Here is a 20715-nt window from a genome sequence, read left to right as displayed (position 1 = left end):
TGTTTCCAAACAGCAGAGAATTATGAGCAACAGAAATCCAACCCCCACAAACTGAGTTTTTCATAAATAAACAACACACCCTTGGATTTCCTGTTACGAAATCCTTCCTGTCCATCACCAGACCGCCATCTTGGATTACATCACGGAAGGGACGACAGGGCCCTCTGATGGCAGTACTATGTACTAGATCAGTTGGACTCCAGACCTCGTGGCAAACACACTTGATGCTGGTACTGCCTCTAATTGCTTAAATAAAAGCACACGTCCTTTTCCCGCCATTTTCCCCCACCCCAGACCACCATCTTGGATTACGTCATGGAAGGGATGACAGTGCCCTCTGGTGGCAGTACTGTGTAATAGGTCAGTTGGACTCCAGACCCCATAGCGACCACACTTGATAGTGGTACTACCTCTAATTGTTTAAATAAAGACTGCATGCAAAACAAAGTCTTACATCCAGCACAGGCCGAGTCCTTTTCCTGTCAATTCCTAGGAAGAGGTGGCGGTCGGATGACTTAGTTTAGTAGAGGTAGCTGTGGTGTGTTGCATTGTCCTGATGGAATCTGAACTTCCCGCCATTTTCTGGGGAGGAGAGGGGAGGGGGAGGGGAGGGGGTTTATCAGTGGTTGAGAGGTTAATCAAATGATCAATTTAATGAAGTACTCAATGAAATTGATAATAGTGACAGGAGCTATTCCATGAACTCAGACCTGAAAGTGTGCCTGTAGCAGTGAGGAGGGGGGGGGGGGGGCAAGGGAACAATAGGTTAAGTGCTTGTCGATCAAAAGGAGGCATCGTTTAAGCAGAACAATTGGTTAAGGACCTCTCAGTCAAAGGAGAACAATAGGTTTGCCCCTGAGTGTATATCTATCCCTGATGAGGCAACCCTCACTAACAAAATGCGCTGATGGCCCAATCAAAAGGAAGGATACTTTTAGCAGAACAATATGTTAAGTGCCTGTCAGTCAAGGGAGAACAACAGGATAAGTACCTGTCAATCAAAGGAGAACAATAGGTTCGGGCCTGAGTGCATACCTGCCCCTGATGTAGGTAACCCGCACTAACAAAACGCGCTGATGCCCCTGTAGCCTCCCTACTTCCAAGTATACCTCCTCCTCTTGTGATTCTTGAACAGTGTATTCGCTATTACTAACTGAAACTTGTTACAGAACTCAATTAGTCTTTCTCCTCTCCCATTCCTTGTCCCAAGCCCATATTCTCCTGTATTCGTCTGTCGTCTGTTTTTGTTTTGAACGGCCAGTGTCAGTTGGTCACAGCCAGTGTGCTTCCTGCCGCCGTTGGATAAGCAGCTGGCAGCAGCAAGTCCTATACTCCTAGCTTACTTATTTGTTACATAGTTTAATTCTTAATTTCTTTGAGTGTTTTTGGGTACTTGCATTGTTTAATTCATAAATTTCGGGCGTATTATAGTATTAGAGAGTTGTAGCATCGCGCTTCAGTACCTGAATAGTGTAAATTCGCGTAGTCGTCTGTCTTCTGTTTTTGTTTTGAACGGCCTTGTCGGTTGGTCAAAGCCAGTGTGCTCCCTGCCGCCGTTGGATAAGTAGCTGCCAGCAGCAAGTCCTGTACTCCTAGCTTACTTATTTGTTACATAGTTTAATTCTTAATTTCTTTGCGTGTTTTTGGGTACTTGCATTGTTTAATTAATAAATTTCGGGCGTATTATAGTATTTGAGTGTGGCCTGAGCTCCCAGTTGGTGCACATCGACAGCGCAGAAAGATACATATATAGCTTCTTCTCTGTGTTTACTTCGTAGATTCTTACTTAAATTGCATGTGAGTTTCGTATAGGAGGTGTAATTTCGAGTTTTAGTTACTGTAATCGTAAATTCAGGCAGATTGTAGCGCAGTCGTTAGGCATTTGTCTTGTTTTGGTACGTCAGTGGCACTTGCCTGTCTAATAGGCTCTCAGAGACCAGTGTGGCTTGAGCTCCCAGTTGGTGCACATTGACAGCGCAGAAAGGTAGGTATATAGCTTCTTCACTGTGTTTACTTCGTAGATTCTTACTCAAATTGCGTGTGAGTTTCGTATAGGAGGTGTAATTTCGAGTTTTAGTTACTGTAATCGTAAATTCAGGCAGATTGTAGTGCAGTCGTTAGGCATTTGTACAGATTAGTTCATACATTATTTGCGTGTTTCCTTGCGTTATCTAGGCACGGACTCGTGTTTCAGTAACTGTTTTTCAACATCGTTTAGAATAGACAGGGACTGTGGTTGCTGTGTTCGGATGAGGGCTGGGTTGGCATCCCTTTGCTCACAGCTCCAGGTGGCGCTGATTTCGGTCGCGCAGCTTGAGGCTGTTGCCAATGGGCACCACTGTGGGGAGCCGGACTTGGGCATCACAGGGATGTCAAACTCGTCCCGTCTGTCCCCAGATCGGTCTGCCGCTGTGGTTGCCCCGGTTGCTGCATGCAGTGGGGCTGAGCCCTCGCCTGTGGTTGATTGGGAGGTCGTTCCAAGGCGTGGCAGGCAGTGAAAGACATCCCCGGAGGCTGATCAGAAAGCCTCCCTGCTGCGTCTGACAAACAGGTATCAGGTACTGTCTCTGGCTGAGCCAGATGCAGCTGCCTGCCCTGTTTCAGAGGATGATTCTCAGCCTTCAAGGTCAGGGCTGTCGCAAAGGGTAGGCTTATTGGTAGTTGTGAGCTCCAATAATAGGCGCTAATGGGGCCCCTTAGGGGTATGGCGGCTAAGGAGGGGAAGAAATCCAGTGTGCACCCCGTGTGCATTCCGGGTGGAGTCATTCCTGATGTGGAAAGGGTCCTTCTGGATGCCATGAAGAGCACCGGGTGCAGCCAGCTGCAGGCGGTGGCACATGTCGGCACTAATGACGTGTATCGCTTTGGATCTGAGGAAATTCTCTCTGGATTCCAGCGGCTATCTGATTTGGTGAAGGCTGCCGGTCTTGCTTACGAGATAATGGCAGAGCTCACCACCTGCAGCATCGTTGACAGAACCGACTGCAAACCTTTGGTGCAGAGCCGGGTGGAGGGTCTGAATCAGAGGCTCAGACGGTTTTGCGACTGTGTTGGCTGCAGATTCCTTGACTTGCGCCATAGGGTGGTGGGGTTTTGGGCTCCGCTGAATAGTTCAGGAGTTCACTACACTCAGCTGGCGGCTGCACGAGTAGCAGAGGCTGTGTGGCGTGGACTGGGCGGTTTTTTAGGTTAGAAGGCCTTGGAAAAGTACGGGATGGGTTGCAATCTCAAAGGGTGCATGGCAAATACAGGACGTGCTTGGATCAGGGAACAGTCGGAATTGTAGTTGTAAATTGTTGTTGTTGTGCTGGGAAAGTCCCTGAGCTTCAAGCGCTAATAGAAAGCACAGAAGCTGACATCGTTATAGGTACAGAAAGCCGGCTAAAGCCTGAAATAAGTTCTGCAGAAATTTTTATGAAGTCTCAGACGGTGTTCAGGAAAGATAGATTAGGCAGGATTGGTGGTGGAGTGTTTGCTTCTGTCAGTAGTGGTTTATCTCATAGTGAAATCGAAGTAGATACTCCGTGCAAATTGGTATGGGTGGAGGTTATACTTAACAGCCGAACTAAGTTAATAATTGGCTCCTTCTACCGACCCCCAGACTCCGATGATGTAGTTGAAAACAGTTCAGAGAAAATTTGAGTCTTGTAACAAATAAATACCCCACTCATACGGTTATAGTTGGTGGGGACTTCAACCTTCCCTTGATATGTTGGCAAAAATACTTTTTCAAAACCGGTGGTAGGCAGAAAACATCTTCCGAGATTGTCCTAAATGCTTTCTCCGAAAATTATTTCGAGCAGTTAGTCCACGTACCCACACGAATTGTAAATGGTTGCGTAAACACACTTGACCTCTTAGCCACAAACAATTCAGAGCTAATAGAGATCATCATGACTGATACAGGCAGGGATTACTGATCAAAAGGTCGTTGTAGCTAGGCTCAATACCGTTTCTTCCAAATCCACCAGAAACAAACGCAAAATAATTTTATTTAAAAAAGCGGATAAAGTGTCACTAGAAGTCTTCCTAAGAGACAATCTCCATTCCTTCCGAACTGACTATGCAAATATAGACGAGATGTGGCTCAAATTCAAAGATATAGTAGCAACAGCAATTGAGAGATTCATACCTCATAAATTGGTAACAGATGGAACTGATCCCCCATGGTACACAAAATAGGTCCGAACGCTGTTGCAGAGGCAACGGAAAAAGCATGCGAAGTTCAGAAGAACGCAAAATCCCGAAGATTGGCTAAAATTTACAGACGCGCGAAATTTGGCACGGATTTCAATGCGAGATGCCTTTAATAGGTTCCACAACGAAACATTGTTTCGAAATTTGGTAGAAAATCCGAAGAAATTCTGGTCGTATGTAAAGTACACAAGCGGCAATACGCAGTCAATACCTTCGCTGCGCAGTGCCGATGGTACTGTTACCGACGACTGTGCCGCTAAAGCGGAGTTATTGAACGCAGTTTTCCGAAATTCCTTCACCAGGGAAGACGTATGGAATATTCCAGAATTTGAAACACGAACAGCTGCTAGCATGAGTTTCTTAGAAGTAGATATCTTAGGGGTTACGAAGCAACTCAAATCGCTTGATACAGGCAAGTCTTCATGTCCAGGTTGTATACCGATTAGGTTCCTTTCAGATTACGCTGATACAATAGCTCCCTACTTAGCAATCATATATAACTGCTCGCTCACCAATAGATATGTACCTACAGATTGGAAAATTGCACAGGTCGCACCAGTGTTTAAGAAGGGTAGTAGGAGTAACCCATCGAACTACAGACCTATATCATTGACGTCGGTTTGCAGTAGGGTTTTGGAGCATATACTGTATTCAAACATTATGAATCACCTCGAAGGGAACGATCTATTGATATGTAATCAGCATTGTTTCAGAAAACATCGTTCTTGTGCAACGCAGATAGCTCTTTATTCGCATGAAGTAATGGCCACTATCGACAGGGGATTTCAAGTTGATTCCGTATTTCTAGATTTCCGGAAAGCTTTTGACACCGTTCCTCACAAGCGACTTCTAATCTAGCTGTGGGCCTATGGGGTATCGTCTCAGTTGTGCGACTGGATTCATGATTTCCTGTCAGGAAGGTCGCAGTTCGTAGTAATAGACGGCAAATCATCGAGTAAAACTGAAGTGATATCAGGTGTTCCCCAGAGAAGCGTCCTGGGACCTCTGCTGTTCCTGATCTATATAAATGACCTGGGAGACAATCTGAGCAGTTCTCTTAGGTTGTTCGCAGATGATGCTGTAATTTACCATCTAGTAAGGTCATCCAAGGACCAGTATCAGTTGCAAAGCGATTTAGAAAAGATTGCTGTATGGTGTGGCAGGTGGCAGTTGACGATAAGTAACGAAAAGTGTGAGGTGATCCACGTGAGTTTCAAAAGAAATCAGTTGGAATTCGATTACCCGATAAATAGTACAATTCTCAAGGCTGTCAATTCAACTAAGTACCTGGTTGTTAAAATTACGAACTTCAGTTGGAAAGACAACATAGATAATATTGTGGGGAAGGCGAGCTAAAGGTTGCGTTTCATTGGCAGGACACTTAGAAGATGCAACAAGTCCACTGAAGAGACAGCTTACACTACACTCGTTCGTCCTCTGTTAGAATGTTGCTGCGCGGTGTGGCATCCTTACCAGGTGGGATTGACGGGGTGCAAAAAAGGGCAGCTCGTTTTGTATTATCACGTAATAGGGGAGAGAGTGTGGCAGATATGATACACAAGTTGGGATGGAAGTCATTAAAGCAAAGACTTTTTTCGTCGCCGCGAGATCTATTTACGAAATTTCAGTCACCAACTTTCTCTTCCGAATGCGAAAATATTTTGTCGATCCCAACCTATATAGGTAGGAATGATCATCAAAATAAAATAAGAGAAATCAGAGCTCAAACAGAAAGATTTAGGTGTTCGTTTTTCCCGTGCACTGTTCGGGAGTGGTATGGTAGAGAGATAGTATGATTGTGGTTCGATGAACCCTCTGCCAAGCACTTAAATGTGAATTGCAGAGTAATCATGTAGATGTAGATGTAACCTGCTCTTCTACTCCTTCCCCTGCAACTGAATTCCAGTCTCCCACGACAATTAGATTTCCATATCCCTTTACAAACTGTATTGCCCTTTCAATATCCTCGTACACTTTCTCTATCTCTTCATATGCATGTTGCGACGTCGGCATATATACCTGAACTATCGTTGTTGGTGTTGGTTTGCTGTCGATTCTGATAAGAACAACCGTATCACTCAACTGCTCACAGTAACACACTCTGTGCTCTACGTTCCTATTCATAACGAATCCTACTCTCGTAATAAAATTTTCTTCTTTCCATTTCACTTCACTGACCCATACTATATGTAGATTGAGCCTTTGCATTTCCCTTTCAGATTTTCTAGTTTCCCTACCATGTTCAAGTTTCTGACATTCCACGCCCCCCAACTCGTAGAACGTTATCCTTCCATTGATTATTCAATATTTTTCTCATGGTAACCTCCCCCTTGGCAGTCTCCTCTCGGAGATCCGAATTGGGGACTATTCCGGAATCTTTTGCCAATGGAGAGATCATCATGACACTTCTTTACCTTGTAGTAAAATTGAAGTAGATAGTTTTTGCGTTTGACTCCCCCCCCCCCCCCTGACTGATAAGATTATAGTTGATAAACAGTTCAAAGAAAACCTGAGTCTCATTTCAAATAAATTCCCCACCCAGACAATTATAATCAGTGGCGACTTCAATCTACCATCGATATGCTGGAAAATTACACGTTTAAAGCTGGCTGCAGGCATAAAACGTCATCCGACATTGTACTGAATGCTTTCTCAGAAAATCATTTTGAATAATTAGTTCATGAGCCCACTCGAAACGTAGATGTTTGCGAAGGCGCACTTGACCTCTTAGCAACAAATAATCCTGGACAAATAGGGAGTATCATGACAAATACGGGGATTAGCGACTACAAAGCAATTACTGCTAGGCTGAATACTGTAACACCTACAATCATGAGAAAGAAACGCAAAGTACATCTATTTAAAAAAGCTAATAGAAATGCTCTTAACGCCTTTTTAAGAGACAGTGTTCACTCCTTCCGATCTGATCATGTAAGCATAGAAAAGATGTGAAATGATTTCAAAGAGATAGTATCGACGGCAGTTGAGAGATATATACCACCTAAATTAATAAGAGATGATACTGATCCCACATGGTACACAAAATGGGTCAGATCGCTGTTGCAGAAGCAACGAAAAAAGCATGCTAAATTTAAAAGCACGCAAAAACCCCCAGATTGCCAAAGTTTTGCAGAAGTTCGATATATATCGCATAATTCAAAGCGAGATGCTTTTAATAATTTCCACAACGAAACTCTGTCTCGGATTCTGGCAGAAAACCCAAAGAGATTCTGGTCATACATAAAGCACACCAGCGGTAAGACACAATCAATACCTTCACTGCATGATAACAACGGTGAAGTCACTGATGACAGTTTACAAGACCCCTCGCTTCTAAACTGCTACTGTTATTACTCAGCTTAGCCACAAGTCCGTAAAGGGTGGTATATGTGACGTACGGTATAACTGGTCAGCATTTCCACCCGGAATTTGCGAGTGTAAGTCGGACCTTCCTTGATCCGCCTTGATGGGTCGTGTCGTCGGATTTCCTCCTACCTGTGCGCGGTGCAGCTGTCGTAAATTGCGTCCCGTGCAGATTCTTCATTAGCGCATTGGATGTCTCTGTCGGTGGAAGCTAATTATCTGAAATTGCTGTCGATCAACTTTGGGGTATCTGTTTCCTCGAAATTAACATTCAGAATGCCGTAATATCACATTTATTCCTATTAGATCAATAATGGAACACTCATGTCACAAACTACTCGTAACCGAGAGCATGGCTACCATCGAACAAGACAGGAAGAGCTCTTAACGCCGACTGCCGACTTTGGCGCGCAGTTCGTATCTCTTACTAGTTTCGTCACAGTTCGTGGATTTCCGATCACGTTCGTACTTACTAAGATATGCATTTGTTAATGAACGGGTGTGAATTTTAACGAGGGAAAATTATGATAAATAGTTTTAAACATCCAGAGGCTCCTCCTAGTGTTCATGTTGTCATAAATGACTTCAATTATTAAATGTAAATAAACAAAATCGATGACTTTGGCGCCAAGATGGCGGTACTTCCCTTCATGTATATTTCCCAAGCTGACGCTTGTTGCTACGGTCCAGCGCCGAGCCCCACCCCACTACGCGCGACTTATGGTCGCTTCGTCACCTAGCCAGCCAGCGTGGGAAATGCTCTCCGACTCATGGCCGGCTACGGACTACAGCACTATCGTGAATACATCAATAAGAGACAATAATTTATTAAAACTAGTAAAAATGTCTTCCTCACGTAAGAGGCACCTTACAAGTTCCACTGATGATGATGAAGGCCCATACTCCTTGACAGAGAGCAGGGGACGATGCGGGAGACCCGCACCGCTGTACTAGGCAAGGTCCTTGTGGAGGTTGGTTGCCATTGCCTTCCTCTGACCGTAATGGGAATGAATGATGATGATGAAGACCACACACAGTCATCTCGAGGCAGATGAAAATCCCGGACCCCACCGGGAATTGAACCCAGGACTCCATGCTCGGGAAGCGAGACCGCTACCTCGAGACCATGAGCAGTGGACCAGTGCCACTAAAGCAGAGTTATTAAACACGGTTTTCCGAAACTCCTTTACCTAAGAAGATGAAGTAAATATTCCTGAATTCCAATCAAGAACAACGGCCAAGATGAGAAACATAGAAGTGGATATTCTCGGTGTAGTAAAGCAGCTTAAATCACTTAATAAAGGCAAGACCTCTGGTCCAGATTGTATATCAGTCAGGTTCCTTTCAGAGTATGCTGATACAATAGCTCCACATTTAGCAATTAAATACAATCTCTCGCTCACAGAAAGTTCCACACGTAAAGACTGGAAAGTTGTTCAAGTCATACCAATACCCAAAAAGGGAAATAGGAGTAATCCGCTGAATTACAGGCCCATATCACTAACGTCGGTTTGCAGTCGGGTTTCGGAATGTATACTGTATTCCAACATTATGAAGGAAACGATTTATTGACACATAGTCAGCATTGATTCAGAAAACATCGTTCTTGTGAAACACAACTAGCTCTTTATACTCCTGAAGTAATGAGTGCTATCAACAGGGATGTCAAATTGATTCCATATTTTTAGATTTCCAGAAGGCTTTCGACACCGTCCCTCACAAGCGTCTTCTAACCAAATTGCGTGGCTATGGAATATTGCAATAGTTGTGCGACTGGATTCGTGATTTCCTGTCAGAAAGGTCACAGTTCGTAGTAATAGACGGAAAGTCATCGAGTAAAACAGAAGTAAGATCCCGCGTTCCCCAAGGATGTGTTATAGGCCCTCTATTGTTCCTGATCTATATCAACGACATGGGAGATAATCTGAATTGCCGTCTTTGATTTTTTTTTTTCAGATTGCCATTTACCATCTTGTTAAGCAATCACATGACCAAAACGAATTGCAAAATAATTTAGATAAGATACCTGTATGGTGAGAAAAGTGGCAATTGTCCCTGAATAAAGAAAAGTGTGAAGTTATTCACATGAGTACTAAAAGAAATCCACTAAATTTCGATTATGTGATAAGTCACACAATTCTGAAGGCAGTAAATTCAACTAAATACCTAGGGATTACAATTACAAATAACCTAAATTGAAACGATCACGTAAACAATGTTGTGGGTAAAGCAAACAAAAGACTGCGATTCACTGGCAGAACACTTCAGAAGGTGCAACAGGTTTACCAACGAGACTGCTCACACCACCCTATCCTGGAGTATTACTGTGCGATGTGGGATCCGCACTAGGTGGGACTGACGGATGACAACGAAAAAGTTCACAGAAGGGCAGCTCGTTTTGTATTATCGTGAAATAGGGGAGATTGTGCCACAGGCATGATAAATGAATTGGAGTGGCAACCATTAAAACAAATGCGTTTTTCGCTGCGAAGGGATCTTATCGTGAAATTTCAATCACCAGTTTTCTCCCCCGATTGCGTAAACATTCTGTTGGCACCCACCTACATAGGGAGAAATGATCATCACAATAAAATAAGAGAAATCAGGGCTCGCACAGAAAAGTTTAGGTGTTCGTTTTTCCCGCGCGCCATTTGAGAGCCGAACGATAGAGAGACAGATTGAAGATGGTTCATTGAACCCTGTGCCAGTCACTTTATTGTGAATAGCAGAGTAATTACGTAGATGTAAATGTAGATGTAGAAGATGATCTAGAAGAGATTTGTTTCACAGTATCCAAGATGAAGAAGTGCTTACAGCTCTTAAGCTATGCGTTTTAGGGCCCATGCCCACAAGACTGTTTTACTTCGGATGACCATTCCTGTCATATCCCTGAATATTGACCATTCCTCCTCAGGCACACTGTATAAACGATAGGAAAAGTGCTCTCTCTAGACTGACAGCAGTTACTTCTGCTGTAACTGATATCTGATTACTCTTGCACTGAAATAACTGACAGAAATTAATGTTAGACGACTGTTTCATCACAACAAGGGGATGTCTCACTAAAGGTGCAAAGACGTACCAGCATCTTCCTAGGCTTACTTCATTAGTTACTCTCTTTGTTACCCATTGTTCATTTTCACATTAGCTGGCTGTCTCACTAAAGGTGCAAAGACGTACTAGCATCTTCCTAGGTTTACTTCATTAGTTACTCTCTTTGTTATCCATTGTCCATTTTCATATTAGCTGACTTAGGAAGGGACTAAAGAGTTTATGCCCACGTAACACTATTTATTGATAATGAAAACCGAAAGAAAAGAATGGCAAACTTCCTTCCTTCGCTAACAGGTAGTGAGTGGTAAAGCAAATAAACTGTTAGAAAAAGCAGAAAGATACATGAGAGGGATCTGACGGATTCCTCTTAAGGAAAATGATCAATCGAATCGATTCGGAACGCATGGATAGCGATAAGAGGGTAGTGGCGGCAGTGAGTGAAGGGCTTAGTTGGAGCTGCTGAAAAGCATAGGGCAACTTATTATTGTTGGAGCGGTAACTCTAAGGGTAAACTTGGGTTCTACTTGTTTCAACATGATGCAGATGTCTGTAAACAAGGTGTCGGCTGTAGAACTCAGTTGCGACGAGAACTCAGGGTCCATTCGAGTAAGCTGAAATGTTCAGAGCGTGGAACACAACTTCAATAGTACCGGTTGCTAAGAAAGAGGGCTGAAATCTGAATCTTGTCTCTACAGTACAATTTGACAGGGAACGAGTACTTGCCAGGTTGTACTAACTCATGCCAGGGAAAGCTGCACAATGAGAATTAACATGTGAAAGGGTTTTGTAAATATTGCAAAAGGGATTTTTGGACTGGATTGGGAACAGTAACCTCCTGACCATTACACAGCGGTTTCTGCAACCCAGAGTATTGCGCATTTATTGTTGGGTTATATGTTCCTCAACAAGGTAAAATGGAGTTCGCAAGGAAGTATCAGACAAGAAGGACTGTACGTTAGTCATGCTGTATCAGCAAAATGATGGTCTGAAACGTGGAGTGACGATAATAAGCATGGGTGTCCTTCAGATTGTGCATAATCACAGGCACATACGAGGTCATGCTGAAAAGTAATGCTTCCGAATTTTTATGTGAAACGCTGAAAGCTCTTTAAATAAAATCTTTATTTTTCACGCCTACATATTTGCAGCCCTCTGTCACACAGCTTGTAACATGGTGATGTGTAATGTAACTATGTCAGTGAATGAGAAACAGCGTGCTGCAATCAAGTTTTCGATTCGAACAGTTCGTCCAAAAATAGAGCACCCTCTCCATCAGCACAACTATGGCATACCAGTCACGAGCGCTGTGACCTCTGCGGCAATCCAACACCTTGGGTTCATTGTCATCTATCGTCCCCATACAGTCTCGGCTTGATCCCATCCGATTTTCATCTGTTTCCAAAACTTAAAGAACATCTTCGAGGACTTCTGATAGCGATGAAGCAGTCAAGCAGAGGTCAGGTTGTGGTTCCGTCAACAAATTCAAACATTCTATAGTGATTGTATCAACAAACTGGTCTCTCGTTGGGAGAAATGTGTTAATGGCCAGTGTGGTTCAAAGGCTCTGAGCACTATGGGACTTAAATTCTGAGGTCATCAGTCCCCTAGAACTTAGAACTACTTAAACCTAACTAACCTAAGGACATCACACATATCCAATCCCGAGGCAGGATTCGAACCTGCGACGGTAGCGGTCGCGTGGTTCCAGACTGTAGGGCCCTGAACCGCTCGGTCGCCACGACCGGTTCGACAGTGTGGTTCTGTTGAGGAATAATTACGCAGGCATGAAGAATAAAGATGTGGAATGTTATAATGCTTGCTGTTTTTAAAAAACTTTAAGTGTTTTCACGTAAAAATTCAGAGACATTACTTTTCAGCACGCACTTGTACAAACACTACTTGACAATCTGCAATAGGTTGACGGCAGAAGGGGTACAAGAAACATGAACTAACTTCCTTGTTGGCTGGGTCCCCAATACAAGAAGAGCTAGAACACAAGGTAAACACAGTACAAGATGACGAGGCCAACTGCTTACCGGTTATGCACAAGGAGAGTGAAAAGAATGGCTCCTTCCCTAGAGCGAAGGCGTGGAAAGGCGCACTAGTGAAACGCTGTAAGAAAGAAGGTGCATTACCTCATTGGTCGGTGAAAAGACGGGACAGAAAAAAATTGGTACTCTCAAAAGCATTTAGTGTGAACTATCCTTCTTTCACACAAGAGGAAACACAGAACAGCGTCACGGCGAGAGACCAAGTTTAAAACAGAGGTTGGCTTAAAATTAGCTGAACAGTGTTAGATAGCAATTGCCCACCGAAATATCACAATGCAGATTGGCATCTTGGATGATTGCGATCCCACTATTTCAGCAGCGTGAAAAACAGTACCACTGAAAAATGTTCAGACTAGTCCCAGCTCACTGTGGGTACGAGGCAGACGATCCACATATTAAGTATATTAGTGGTAAATTGTCTAGGGTAATCTATTTGTTAAGGAGATTAATCCACTGTGTACCTAAAAATTATGTTAGAGTATCTTACTATTCATTTCTCCAAAGCATAATATCCTATGGTATTATTTTATGGGAAACCCCATTTGTGTGCATGATATACTATTGCTGCAAAAGAAAGCTATTGGGATAATTACAGGCTCACCATACAAGGCTCATTGTAAACCTTTGTTTAGTCAACAAAAAATCATGACAGTAATAAACCTATATATTTATTATGTTTTAATCTACACAAAAAAGAACTTACCTAAAGTAAAACGTAGGGCAAATATACATTGTTACAACACCAGGACAAACAGCTGTATCTATACGCCCTACCACAGACTGTCAAAATCAGTTAACGGTTATGAACTTATGGGCCACAAATTAATTAACAAACTTCCACAAGCTATACAAAATTTACCAGAGCAACAATACAAACAAACATTTTATGACTGGTTAGTTGTATACCCATTCTACAATATAAAGGATTTCATGACCTGTGATATTAAACTGTGACGTTATTATTATTATTATTGTTATTATAATGCTTAACCAGCAAGGGAGCAACAGTGTGAACATGAATTTAGATGAATCCTACCTTTTCTTTTGTAAAGTCTTGACAACAATTTGGTGATTGAGTCCACAACTGATCTCACAATTGTCCTATGAGGTTATTCAGAGCATGAATAAACAAGAAATTCTTGCCTACTGCTTGTTCACACTGTCCACTACTACTCTGCTAATCCTCACGAGGCTGCAGTGAAAGATCATACATCCTACTTAAAAAATGAAAACTCATTGATGTAGAATGTACAGTCAGCATGTCAGAAATGAATGGATCTGTGAAAGATCTATTATAGTCGGTGTGTGTGGTTTATACACCAAGATGCTTGATCCAGGGCTAACCATAATTTTCTCAAGACGGAAACACAGGGGTTGGACTAAAATGTGGAAACACTGAGAGAAGTTCGTGCTTGGACATAAATGCATATGCTAACCAAGCCTGTAGGTTGCGTTGTTGTATTGACCATGAATGGCATCTGTGCAATATCCTCAGTTCGTTTTGAGTGTCAGTTGTGGTTAGAGCAGTGTTCTGCGTAGCTCTAAATGCATTATGTTGGAGCTAAGTGAATTCCAACATGAACAAATTGGTGCTTGTATGGTGCATGCTTCAATAACCAAGGTAGCCAAAGTCTTTGGTGTTTCAAGAGGCATTGTATTGAAGATTTATCTTGCATAAGGGAAAACGTAAAACCATAATCTGCTAAGTCACAATGCAGAAGAAAAAGTGTGTTGAGTGATCATGACGGATGGTGACTGAAGATGATTGTGGTGAAACATAAGAGAACGACAGTTGCAAAAGTCTCTGCAGAACTGAATGTCGTGCTCATGAACACTGTCAGCATTGAAGAAACATGAAAGGAACTCCAGAAGCTGGGAACTGCAGGGTGAGCCAGGATTCCAAGGCCACTCATCAGTGATGCCAAAACCATAAAAGCTTGACTATGGAGCAAGGGAAGAAAGTTATTTGGTCGGTTGAGTCTTACTTCACACTGTTTCCAATATATGTCCGAGTTTACATCCCGAGGGTGAATACTGGCGAAAGTTAAATGATGATTTGGACAGTCACACCATAGTATTTCACAGGCTTCATAGTTACCATGTAAAGTTGCATTACTGCCAAGGACTATATGATCATTTTGGCTGATCAGTTCTATCCCATAGTACAATATTTGTTCCACATTTGTGATGCTGTTTTTCGAGACAGCACGGATCCTGTTTAGACATGTCACATTGTCCAGGACTGGTTTTGTGAGCGACAGGATGAATTGTCACGTCTCCTCTGGCCACCAGTCACCAGATCTCAATATTATTGAGCCCCTGTTGTTTACTATTTAGAGAAGGGTATGTAATCACTCCATCATTGTTACCTGAACTTGTCACTATTTTCAGGAAGAATAGTATAAGATTATCCATCCCGAGAAGACTAGAAGCTGTTTCAAATGCCAATGGTTTTTCTTCACTGCAGTATGTTTGTGGTGTTTCCATTTTTTGTCGGCCCCCTGTATATAGGTGATTTATAGCAATCCAGCTAGGGCAAGAAAAGGAGCAGACAATACACTAACATGAAATTCATGGTTGGATGTCACGAGCACACATATGGAATTCACAGGAAAGTTATAGAAGGCAGATGCAAATGTTATTCCACAGCACAATGGCACATGGAGAACATGAACGTGGCAACTAGTGGAGTGGAGCATGAAATGACACCCTGAGTGGAAACGCAGGTGGCAGCTATTAATCTATCTAGGGCTCATTAATCTGTCTAGTGCTCATGAAAAGAAATCAGAAAATGCAGCCATAAACACAAAGACATCAATCGATGTACAAGTGAACTCACTTTCTTGGTGAAATGCAAACTAACAGTGAAGCACTTGGAACCATGCGACATTCATGCTGTTGTTATGACTCAGCCACAAGTGATAACAGTGCAACAGGGGTGTGACTAGGGCCCTGGCAGCCATGTTGATTAGTGGTTTACCATCATGTTAAGTTCCACCTTCTCGCTATCTATGCATGGCTTTAGCTTGCAGGTGCTTTAAAGATCCATCACAATCTGAAACAATGTAGTGATCACACATAGATAAAACATGCTAAATCTTTTTTTCAAAATAGTAAAAGAACATATGATTTATAAAGAGAGAAATTCCAAATGTAAATTCGGTAGATGAATGGCAGAAACATCAAGGTGTAGTGCGTAAAGGGACACACCAGTTCAACACAGGATAAAAGGAAGAATCAGACTCTGGTAAATGATGAATACATAGCATCACATAAAGTAGTATGTGAGACCTGCAAAGGTGGATGTTTCATCTGAAATCAGAAACTAAGGAACAGAATATGTGTTTCTGTTTCTTTGCTTTAAGTTGTCTGTTCAGCCAGTTCTTAGTATCTGGTTTAAGCTCATGTGTTTTTGTTTTTTCGGTATCTGACAGTTATGTTAATAGAGTGCTCAAATTTCATTACAACAGTATGCAAGTGTTATTGCACCTACTTGTCATCAAGGAATTTCCCACAGTAATGACCTGCAACAACTATAATGAATTATCAGCATACTGGTAATGTGCAGTGCTACGTTCCCACCAAACAATGGATTGTGAAACTAGAGTAAGGTTACTGATACCTTTGGTCCAACCAAATACCAGTTTTATAGGATTGTAAGGTTTGAAGAACAACATACAGCAGATTATTTCTGAGATGCCAGGTGAGAGTGATTAAGCTTCCCTTCCTACATGGCTGTACTACCACATGGAACACTTGCAACAAATAAGCATGGCACTACCCTTCGATCTTACTTACTTCCTCAATGAGATGGATCAAGCTACTTTGCAGGAAAACTGTGTCAATGTACCTGAATGAGACAGCCACGTGAAATTTCACCACCAAGACTATTTCCCATATGCATTCCACTGTACTTCCATGCCAGAAGTTGAGCAGACAAACCAGTTTCTTCCACCATGTGAGAGCTGGCCAGTTCTGTTCCACAAGAAGAATTATGGTTTATCTCCCATGCCACACATGATCTATGGGGTTTCATATGATGACACCCTATGATCATATTACCTAGTGTCATAAAGACAAAATTCAGTGATGTTCCTACATCACAATATTCATTACCTAAAATGCTGTTGTTTCAACCTAAACATCCACAGACTTGGTTTATCATGACAGAGACCTAAAAATTTCGTTTTGTGTTACACAGTCTATGGATTTGCCAACTGTGCTTAATATGACAAAATTGTTTTCCATCCTTATGTTGAAGTGCATACTGTTTTTTTTCTTAATGTTAATGTATTACATACTGCCCAATCATAAACATCCTTGAGAGGGTTCCATTTAATTTCTGTAATAGGAGTTATGATGTTTTACGAATGACTATGATGTTGCTGTCATCAGCAAAGAGAACTTTTTCTCCTTGTCTTAAACTGTCTGGAAAGTTGTTAATATAGAATAAGAACAGAATTTAATCCAATATACTACACTGAGGAATACCTATGTTTATAAGTTTCTTGTTTCTGACAATTGTTTAACTAAAAATTCATCAGCTGGTGTGTGAATTACTTCCATCTTTTGCACCCTTTTTTTCCAGGTAAAACTGGAACCACGCAATTACTATTCCTCTTACACCTACTCCTTCTATTTTGTTTACTTGTATTTTATGGTCAACATTGTCAAAAGCCTTGCTTAAGTCTAGGAACATACCTGTAACACAGTCATCCTTATCAAGAGCTTCATGTATCACTTCTCTGAACTCAGTAGTGCTGATATTGTACTTCTCCCAGTTCAAAAATCAAACTGTACTTTGTTAAAAAGGTTGTATTTGTTCACATAACTTATTACTCTATTTTCATGATTTATTCACTTATTTTTAAGAATGCTGACAGTAATGGGCTGCCCTGTAATTTTCAATACTTTCTGCAATACATTCCTTACTGAGGGCACAACTTGTGTGCACTGTAGGTACTCTGGAAAAATATCTCAACAAAAGAATTCATATATTAAGTGTGTTACTTGGCTTGTCTTGATCTTTCACACCTTCAGAACAGAGACTGGACTATCATATAGGCCTGCTACCTTTTTATATTTAATTTATGTATTGTCTTCCTGACTTCAAGCCCCGTTGGGGAAATACCATCATTGGGCTTGCTGTGTAAGTCATTGTGGGCACTACATGTGTTTTATGAAGATTTTGTTACAAACTCTCTGTAACACCAGAGAAATGAGTCAGTCAAAATTTGCATTTCCTGACTGTTTTTCTACCCTCATCTCCATGTTATTATACTTGTGTCTGCCTTTTCCAGTTTCTTGTTTTATGACATCCCACACTACTTTGTTTTTATTTTCTGTGTTGTATCTTACCTGTCAATGAATGATTTTTTGCATCAAACAGCAATCTTCTACATATTTTATTATGCCTGTAAGTGCTTTTGTACAGAACTGAGCAATTTAAGCGTCTGGGATGATTTTCTAATACCAATCTACCCATCTTTTGCTGATGAATGCTGTGTCTGAAGCTTTATGTAAGTATCTGTTAACTGCATCTGTCTTCAACTTAATGTGTCTTCTTTATGGTAAGCAGCAATCTGTCTTTTCCTACATTGTTGATATTCCTAACTGGAGTTTTCATTGTCCGTGTTCAGATAATCTCTAGCTTTAACATGTGCGCCTCCTCTGACAAATGCTCTGCAAGCCACCCAACGGTGTGTGGCATGTGGCGGATACATGATCCTCTATCTTTTAAGATGGTTTACAGTAGTAACTTGCACATTCATGTGATAATAGTAGTATAAGCTGTATTTCATTATCTCTATACCAGTGCTCTTTAATGTATAACCCATGCTGTTTAAAGACTTTACTTCAAGACAATGTACTTCCCTTTTAACAAAGTGGCCATGAAGAATCGATAATTCTAAGCAAATACATATGGTATTTGTGCATTCCAGTGTCATACATTCTATCTTTAATGTACATGATGAAGCAATCTCCGAAGTGGTTTTTGTCCCAAGAAAGGCCTGTTTCTCCTATCTATGACAACAGGTGTTGGACTATGTGCAGCTGCACACAAACCTGCTACATTCTCAGTAATTAATTCCACCACCGTCCTTTTCCCAGTCCTGTTGAGGCACAGACCATGCTTAGTGTAGCCCATCCCCTGACAGTCCTTGGTGGCACCAGTGCAGTGTGTGCCTGGCCAGCACTCATCAGTGCCATCTTCACCTCCAAACTGACTCACCGTACAGCACTGCCAATACAAGGCTGACCATGCTGCTGGAACAGCTCATGTTGGTGCTACTAGTTGCAAATCTCTCTTACACAGGTCACCACCTACATTGAACATACTGTCCATATACGAGCTGTTCCCTGCTGCAGCCACTACCTGATAATCTTTCAAGAAATTCTTACACAAAGGTCATAAACATTCAATTATTTGATTCAGTCCAGCACTTTTCTTGAAACTGATACTCCTCCTCTAACTTCTCCTGTAACTGAGGGTCTACATCTCTGCCATGATGGTTACCTATCGGCAATACTCTCTTCTTCCTAACCATCTGTGATCTTCCTGTTGTTCATACTTGTGGGCGGAATCTGTTCCACATTGACCTATTCTTATACCATATTGACTTCTCTTCTCTCAACTCCAGCTTCTGGAGCCTGTTGCTGGCAGATGCAACAAAACTGCCAGACCACATCCCCCTCCTGTTAACCTTCCTACCAACTGCAGGTTTCCAACCAGCCCCCTCACCACTAATTTCCTTCGTCCTCACTATCTCTCTCTTAGCTTCAACCAAACATGTCTTTCAGGCACAGATCTTCCTTTCCTGCTCCTTTGTTAACATATTCTTGCAGAATATTTTGCCCTTCTAAGAGAAGGCTTCACCAGCCTCTAAAGTGTTCTCTTTACCCCCCCCCCCCCCCATTTGAAATGATTTGCTATAAGTCTCACAACCCCTCCCCCTCCCCCCCCATGAACCATGGACCTTGCCGTTGGTGGGGAGGCTTGCGTGCCTCAGCGATACAGATAGCCGTACCGTAGGTGCAACCACAACGGAGGGGTATCTGTTGAGAGGCCAGACAAATGTGTGGTTCCTGAAGAGGGGCAGCAGCCTTTTCAGTAGTTGCAAGAGCAACAGTCTGGATGATTGACTGATCTGGCCTTGTAACAATAACCAAAACGGCCTTGCTGTGCTGGTACTGCGAACGGCTGAAAGCAAGGGGAAACTACAGCCGTAATTTTTCCCGAGGGCATGCAGCTTTACTGTATGATTAAATGATGATGGCGTCCTCTTGGGTAAAATATTCCGGAGGTAAAATAGTCCCCCATTCGGATCTCCGGGCGGGGACTACTCAAGAGGATGTCGTTATCAGGAAAAAGAGAACTGGCGTTCTACGGATCGGAGCGTGGAATGTCAGATCCCTTAATCGGGCAGCTAGGTTAGAAAATTTAAAAAGGGAAATGGATAGGTTAAAGTTAGATATAGTGGGAATTAGTGAAGTTGGGTGGCAGGAGGAACAAGACTTCTGGTCAGGTGACTACAGGGTTATAAACACAAAATCAAATAGGGGTAATGCAGGAGTAGGTTTAATAATGAATAGGAAAATAGGAATGCGGGTAAGCTACTACAAACAGCATAGTGAACGCATTATTGTGGCCAAGATAGATACGAAGCCCACACCTACTACAGTAGTACAAGTTTATATGCCAACTAGCTCTGCAGATGACGAAGAAATTGAAGAAATGTATGATGAAATAAAAGAAATTATTCAGATTGTGAAGGGAGACGAAAATTTAATAGTCATGGGTGACTGGAATTCGAGTGTAGGAAAAGGGAGAGAAGGAAACATAGTAGGTGAATATGGATTGGGGCTAAGAAACGAAAGAGGAAGCCGCCTGGTAGAATTTTGCACAGAGCACAACATAATCATAACTAACACTTGGTTTAAGAATCATGAAAGAAGGTTGTATACATGGAAGAACCCTGGAGATACTAAAAGGTATCAGATAGATTATATAATGGTAAGACAGAGATTTAGGAACCAGGTTTTAAATTGT

The sequence above is a fragment of the Schistocerca serialis genome, chromosome 6 (assembly GCF_023864345.2).
Source record: "Schistocerca serialis cubense isolate TAMUIC-IGC-003099 chromosome 6, iqSchSeri2.2, whole genome shotgun sequence".
Taxonomy (NCBI): Eukaryota; Metazoa; Arthropoda; class Insecta; order Orthoptera; family Acrididae; genus Schistocerca; species Schistocerca serialis.
Note: the sequence above shows the minus strand (reverse complement) of the source record.